This window comes from Procambarus clarkii, chromosome 68, assembly GCF_040958095.1.
Source record: "Procambarus clarkii isolate CNS0578487 chromosome 68, FALCON_Pclarkii_2.0, whole genome shotgun sequence".
Classification (NCBI taxonomy): domain Eukaryota; kingdom Metazoa; phylum Arthropoda; class Malacostraca; order Decapoda; family Cambaridae; genus Procambarus; species Procambarus clarkii.
The window spans coordinates 32,132,341-32,139,181 of NC_091217.1; positions in this window are offsets into that span (position 1 = coordinate 32,132,341).

Consider the following 6,841-nt stretch of genomic DNA (forward strand, 5'->3'; position numbering starts at 1 on the left):
AATACGTGCATAAAGCCAGAATTTGGCTCCAAAATATGGCTCAGGCCTCGAAATTGGGATAATTGGGATATTCTGAAAAATGGAGGGAGGTTTGGGACAAATGTGACCAAACGACACTTTCAGTACTTGGCATATGTTGGTTATAAAAAAGTCGCAATTTCAAACTGCGAATACGCGCAGAGAGCCAGAATTTTGCTCAAAAATATGGTTCAGGACTCGAAATTGGGATGTTTGGGATATTTTGAAAACTGCAGGTGAGTTTGTGCAAAATGTGACTCATTTCCTGTTCCAGGACTTGGCATATGTTGGGTATAAAAAGTCGTAATATCAAACTGCGAAAACGTGCAGAGAGCCAGAGTTTGGCTCCAAAATATGTCTCAGGCTTCGATATTGGGATGTTTGGGATATTTTGAAAACTGCAGGAAGGTTTGGAACAAATGTGACCAAACGCCGCTCTCAGCACTTGGCATATGTTGGGTATAAAAAGTCAAAATTTCAAATTGCGAATACGTGCAGAGAGCCAGAATTTGGCTCAGAAATATGGCTCAGACCTCGAAATTGGGATATTTGGGATATTTCGAAAACTGCAGGGGAGTTTGTGCAAAATGTGACTCACTGCCGCTTTCAGGACTTGGTATATGTTGGGAATAAAAAGTCGTAATATCAAACTGTGAATACGTGCATAGAGCCAGAATTTAACTCCAAAATATGGCTCAGGCCTCTAAATTGGGATGTTTGGGATATTTTGAAAACTGGAGGGAGGTTTGGGACAAATGTGACCAAACGCTGCTTTCAGTTCTTGGCATATGTTGGGTATAAAAAGTCATAATTTCAAATTGCGAATACGTGCAGAGAGCCAGATTTTATCTCCAAAATATGGCTCAGGCCTCGAAATTGGGATATTTGGGATATTTCGAAAACTGCAGGGGAGTTTGTGCAAAATGTGACATTTTGCCGCTTTCAGGACTTGGCATATGATGGGTATAAAAAGTCGTAATATCAAACTGCGAATACGTGCAGAGAGCCAGAATTTGGATCCAAAATATGGCTCAGGCCTCGAAATTGGGATATTTGGGATATTTTGAAAACTGGAGGGAGGTTTGGGACAAATGTGACCAAACGCCGCTTTCAGTACTTCGCATATTTTGGGTATAAAAAAGTCGTAATTTCAAACTGCGAATATGTGCAGAGAGCCAGAATTTGGCTCCAAAATATAGCTCAGGTCTCGAAATTGGGTTATTTGGGACATTTTGAAAACTGCAGGGAGGTTTGGGACAAATGTGACCAAACGCCGCTTTCAGTACTTGGCATATGTTGGGTATAAAAAATTCGCAATTTCAAACTGCGAATACGTACAGAGAGCCAGAATTTGGCTCCAAAATATGGCTCAGGACTCGAAATTGAGATATTTGGGATATTTTGAAAACTGGAGGTGAGTTTGTGCAAAATGTGACTCACTGCCGCTTTCAGGACTTGGCATATGTTGGGTATCAAAAGTCGTTAAATAAAACTGCGAATACGTGCATAGAGCCAGAATTTGGCTCCTTAATATGATTCAGGCCTCGAAATTGGGATGTTTGGGATATTTTGAAAACTGCAGGGGAGTTTGTGCAAAATGGGACTCACTGCCGCGTCCAGTACTTGACATATGTTGGGTATAAAAAGTCGTAATATCAAACTGCAAATACGTGCAGAGAGCCAGAATTTGGCTCCAAAATATGGCTCAGGCCTCGAAATTGGGATGTTTGGGATATTTTGAAAACTGGAGGGAGGTTTAGGACAAATGTGACCAAACGCCTCTTTCAGTACTTGGCATATGTTGGGTATAAAAAATTCGCAATTTCAAACTGCGAATACGTGCAGAGAGCCAGAATTTGGCTCAAAAATATGGCTCAGGACTCGAAATTGGGATGTTTGGGATATTTTGAAAACTGCAGATGAGTTTGTGCAAAATATGACTCATTGCCGCTTTCAGGACTTGGCATATGTTGGGTATAAAAAGTCGTAATATCAAACTGCGAATACGTGCAGAGAGCCAGAATTTGGCTCCAAAATATGGCTCAGGCCTCGAAATTGGGATATTTGGGATATTTTGAAAACTGCAGAGAGGTTTGGGACAAATGTGACCAAACGCCGCATTCAGTACTTGGCATATGTTGCGTATAAAAAAGTTGCAATTTCAAACTGCGAATACGTGCAGAGAGCCAGAATTTGGCTCCAAAATATGGCTCAGACCTCGAATTTGTGATATTTCGAAAACTGCATAGGAGTTTGTGCAAAATGTGACTCACTGCCGCTTTCAGGACTTGGCATATGTTGGGTATAAAAAGTCGTAATATCAAACTGCGAATACGTGCATAAAGCCAGAATTTGGCTCCAAAATATGGCTCAGGCCTCGAAATTGGGATGTTTAGGATATTTTAAAAACTGGAGGGAGGTTTGGGTCAAATGTGACCAAACGCCACTTTCAGTACTTAGCATATGTTAGGTATAAAAAGTCGTAATTTCAAACTGCGAATACGTGCAGACAGCCAGAATTTGGCTCCAAAATATGGCTCAGGCTTCGAAATTGGGATATTTGGGATATTTCGAAAACTGCAGGGGAGTTTGTGCAAAATGTGACTCACTGCTGCTTTCAGGACTTGGCATATGTTGGGTATAAAAAGTCGTGATATCAAACTGCGAATACGTGCAGAGAGCCAGAATTTGGCTCCAAAATATGGCTCAGGCCTCGAAATTGGTATATTTGGGATATTTTGAAAACTGTAGGGAGGTTTGGGACAAATGTGACCAATCGCCGCTTTATGTACTTCGCATATTTTGGGTATAAAAAAATCGTAATTTCAAACTGCGAATATGTGCAGAGAGCCAGAATTTGGCTCCAAAATATAGCTCAGGCCTCGAAATTGGGATGTTTGGGGTATTTTGAAAACTGCAGGTGAGTTTGTGCAAAATGTGACTCATTGCCGCTTTCAGGACTTGGCATATGTTGGGTATAAAAAGTCGTAATATCAAACTGCGAATACGTGCAGAGAGCCAGAATTTGGCTCCAAAATATGGCTCAGGCTTCGATATTGGGATGTTTGGGATATTTTGAAAACTGCAGGAAGGTTTGGGACAAATGAGACCAAACGCCGCTTTCAGCACTTGGCATATGTTGGGTATAAAAAGTCGTAATATGAAACTGCGAATACGTGCAGAGAGCCTGAATTTGGCTTCAAAATATGGCTCCGGCCTCGAAATTGGGGTGTTTGGGATATTTTGAAAACTGCATGGGTGTTTGTGCAAAATGTGACTCATTGCCGCTTTCAGGACTTGGCATATGTTGAGTATAAAAAGTCGTAATATCAAACTGCGAATACGTGCAGAGAGCCAGAATTTGGCTCCAAAATATGGCTCAGGCCTCGAAATTGGGATATTAGGGATATTACGAAAAGTGCAGGGGAGTTTGTGCAAAATGTGAATGTCTGCCGCTTTCAGGACTTGGCATATGTTGGGTATAAAAAGTCGTAATATCAAACTGCGAATACGTGCATAGAGCCAGAATTTGGCTCCTTTATATAGCTCAGGCCTCGAAATTGGAATGTTTGGGATATTTTGAAAACTGCAGGGGAGTTTGTGCAAAATGTGACTCACTGCCACGTCCAGTACTTGGCATATGTTGGGTATAAAAAGTCGTAATTTCAAACTGCGAATATGTGCAGAGAGCCTGAATTTGGCTCCAAAATATAGCTCAGGCCTCGAAATTGGGATGTTTGTCGATATTTTGAAAACTGCAGGGGAGTTTATGGAAAATGTGACTTACTACCGCTTTCAGTACTTGGCATATGTTGGGAATAAAAAGTCGTAATATCAAACTGCGAATACGTGCAGAGAGCCAGAATTTGGCTCCAAAGTATGGCTCAGGCCTCGAAATTGGGATATTTGGGATATTTTGAAAACTGGAGGGAGGTTTGGGACAAATGTGACCAAACTCCGCTTTAAGTACTTGGCATATGTTGGGTATAAAAAGTCGTAAAATCAAACTGCGAATACATGCAGAGAGCCAAAATTTGGCTCCAAAATATAGCTCAGGTCTCGAAATTGTGTTATTTGGGATATTTTAAAAACTGCATGGAGGTTTGGAACAAATGTGATCATACGCAGCTTTCAGTACTTGGCATATGTTGGGTATAAAAAGACGTAATTTCAAACTGCGAATACGTGCAGAGAGCCAGAATTTGGCTCCAAAATATGGCTCAGGCCTCGAAATTCAGATATTTGGGATATTTTGAAAACTGGAGGGGAGTTTGTGCAAAATTTGAATCTCTGCCGCTTTCAGTACTTAGCATATGTTGGGTATAAAAAGTCGTAATTTCAAACTGCAAGTACGTGCAGAGAGCCAGAATTTGGCTTCAAAATATGGCTCAGGCCTCGAAATTGGGTAATTTGGGGTATTTCGAAAACTGCAGGGGAGAGTGTGCAAAATGTGACTCACTGCCGCGTCCAGTACTTGGCATATGTTGGGTATAAAAAGTCGGAATATCAAACTGCGAATACGTGCAGAGAGGCTGAATTTGGCTTCAAAATATGGCTCCGGCCTTGAAATTGGGGTGTTTGGGATATTTTGAAAACTGCATGGGAGTTTGTGCAAAATGTGACTCACTGCCGCTTTCAGGACTTGGCATAAGTTGGGTATAAAAAGTAGCAATATCAAACTGCGAATACGTGCAGAGAGACAGAATATGGCTCCAAAATATGGTTCAGGCCTCGAAATTGGGATATTTGGGATATTTTGAAAACTGCAGGGAGGTTTGGGACAAATGTGACCAAACGCCGCATTCAGTACTTGGCATATGTTGGGTATAAAAAAGTCGCAATTTCAAACTGCGAATACGTGCAGAGAACCAGAATTTGGCTCCAAAATATGGCTCAGGCCTCGAAATTGGGATATTTCGAAAACTGCAGGGGAGTTTGTGCAAAATGTGACTCACTGCCGCTTTCAGGACTTGGCATATGTTGGGAATAAAAAGTCGTAATATCAAACTGCGAATACGTAGATAGAGCCAGAATTTGGCTCCAAAATATGGCTCAGGCCTCGAAATTGGGATGTTAGGGATATTTTGAAAACTGGAGGAAGGTTTGGGACAAATGTGACCAAACGCCGCTTTCAGTACTTGGCATATGTTGGGTATAAAAAGTCATAATTTCAAATTGCGAATACGTGCAGAGAGCCAGAATTTGGCTCCAAAATATGGCTCAGGCCTCGAAATTGGGATATTTGGGATATTTCGAAAACTGCAGGGGAGTTTGTGCAAAATGTGACTCACTGCCGCTTTCAGGACTTGGCATAAGTTGGGTATAAAAAGTAGTAATATCAAACTGCGAATACGTGCAGAGAGACAGAATTTGGCTCCAAAATATGGTTCAGGCCTCGAAATTGGGATATTTGGGATATTTTGAAAACTGGAGGGAGGTTTTGGACAAATGTGACCAAACGCCACTTTCAGTACTTCGCATATGTTGGGTATAAAAAAGTCGCAATTTCAAACTGCGAATACGTGCAGAGAGCCAGAATTTGTCTCCAAAATATGGCTTAGGACTCGAAATTGGGATGTTTGGGGTATTTTGAAAACTGCAGGTGAGTTTGTGCAAAATGTGACTCATTGCCGCTTTCAGGACTTGGCATATGTTGGGTATAAAATGTCGTAATATCAAACTGCGAATACGTGCAGAGAGCCAGAATTTGGCTAAAAAATATGACTCAGGCTTCGATATTGGGATGTTTGGGATATTTTGAAAACTGCAGGAAGGTTTGGGACAAATGTGACCAAACGCCGCTTTCAGCACTTGGCATGTGTTGGGTATAAAAAGTCGTAATATGAGACTGCGAATACGTGCAGAGAGCCTGAATTTGGCTTCAAAATATGGCTCCGGCCTCGAAATTGGGGTGTTTGGGATATTTTGAAAACTGCATGGGTGTTTGTGCAAAATGTGACTCATTGCCGCTTTCAGGACTTGGCATATGTTGGGTATAAAAAGTCGTAATATCAAACTGCGAATACGTGCAGAGAGCCAGAATTTGGCTCCAAAATATGGCTCAGGCCTCTAAATTGGGATGTTTGGGATATTTTGAAAACTGGAGGGAGGTTTGGGACAAATGTGACCAAACGGCGCTTTCAGTACTTGGCATATGTTGGGTATAAAAAGTCATAATTTCAAATTGCGAATACGTGCAGAGAGCCAGAATTTGGCTCCAAAATATGGCTCAGGCCTCGAAATTGGGATATTTGGGATATTACGAAAACTGCAGGGAGGTTTGGGACAAATGTGACCAAACGCCGCATTCAGTACTTGGCATATGTTGGGTATAAAAAAAGTCGCAATTTCAAACTGCGAATACGTGCAGAGAGCCAGAATTTGGCTCCAAAATATGGCTCTCTGCACGTATTCGCAGTTTGATATTACGACTTTTTATACCCAACATATGCCAAGTCCTGAAAGCGGCAATGAGTCACATTTTGCACAAACTCACCTGCAGTTTTCAAAATACCCCAAACATCCCTATTTCGAGTCCTGAGCCATATTTTGGAGACAAATTCTGGCTCTCTGCACGTATTCGCAGTTTGAAATTGCGACTTTTTTATACCCAACATATGCCATGTACTGAAAGTGGCGTTTGGTCACATTTGTCCCAAACCTCCCTCCAGTTTTCAAAATATCCCAAATATCCCAATTTCGAGGCCTGAACCATATTTTGGAGCCAAATTCTGTCTCTCTGCACGTATTCGCAGTTTGATATTACTACTTTTTATACCCAACTTATGCCAAGTCCTGAAAACGGCAGTGAGTCACATTTTGC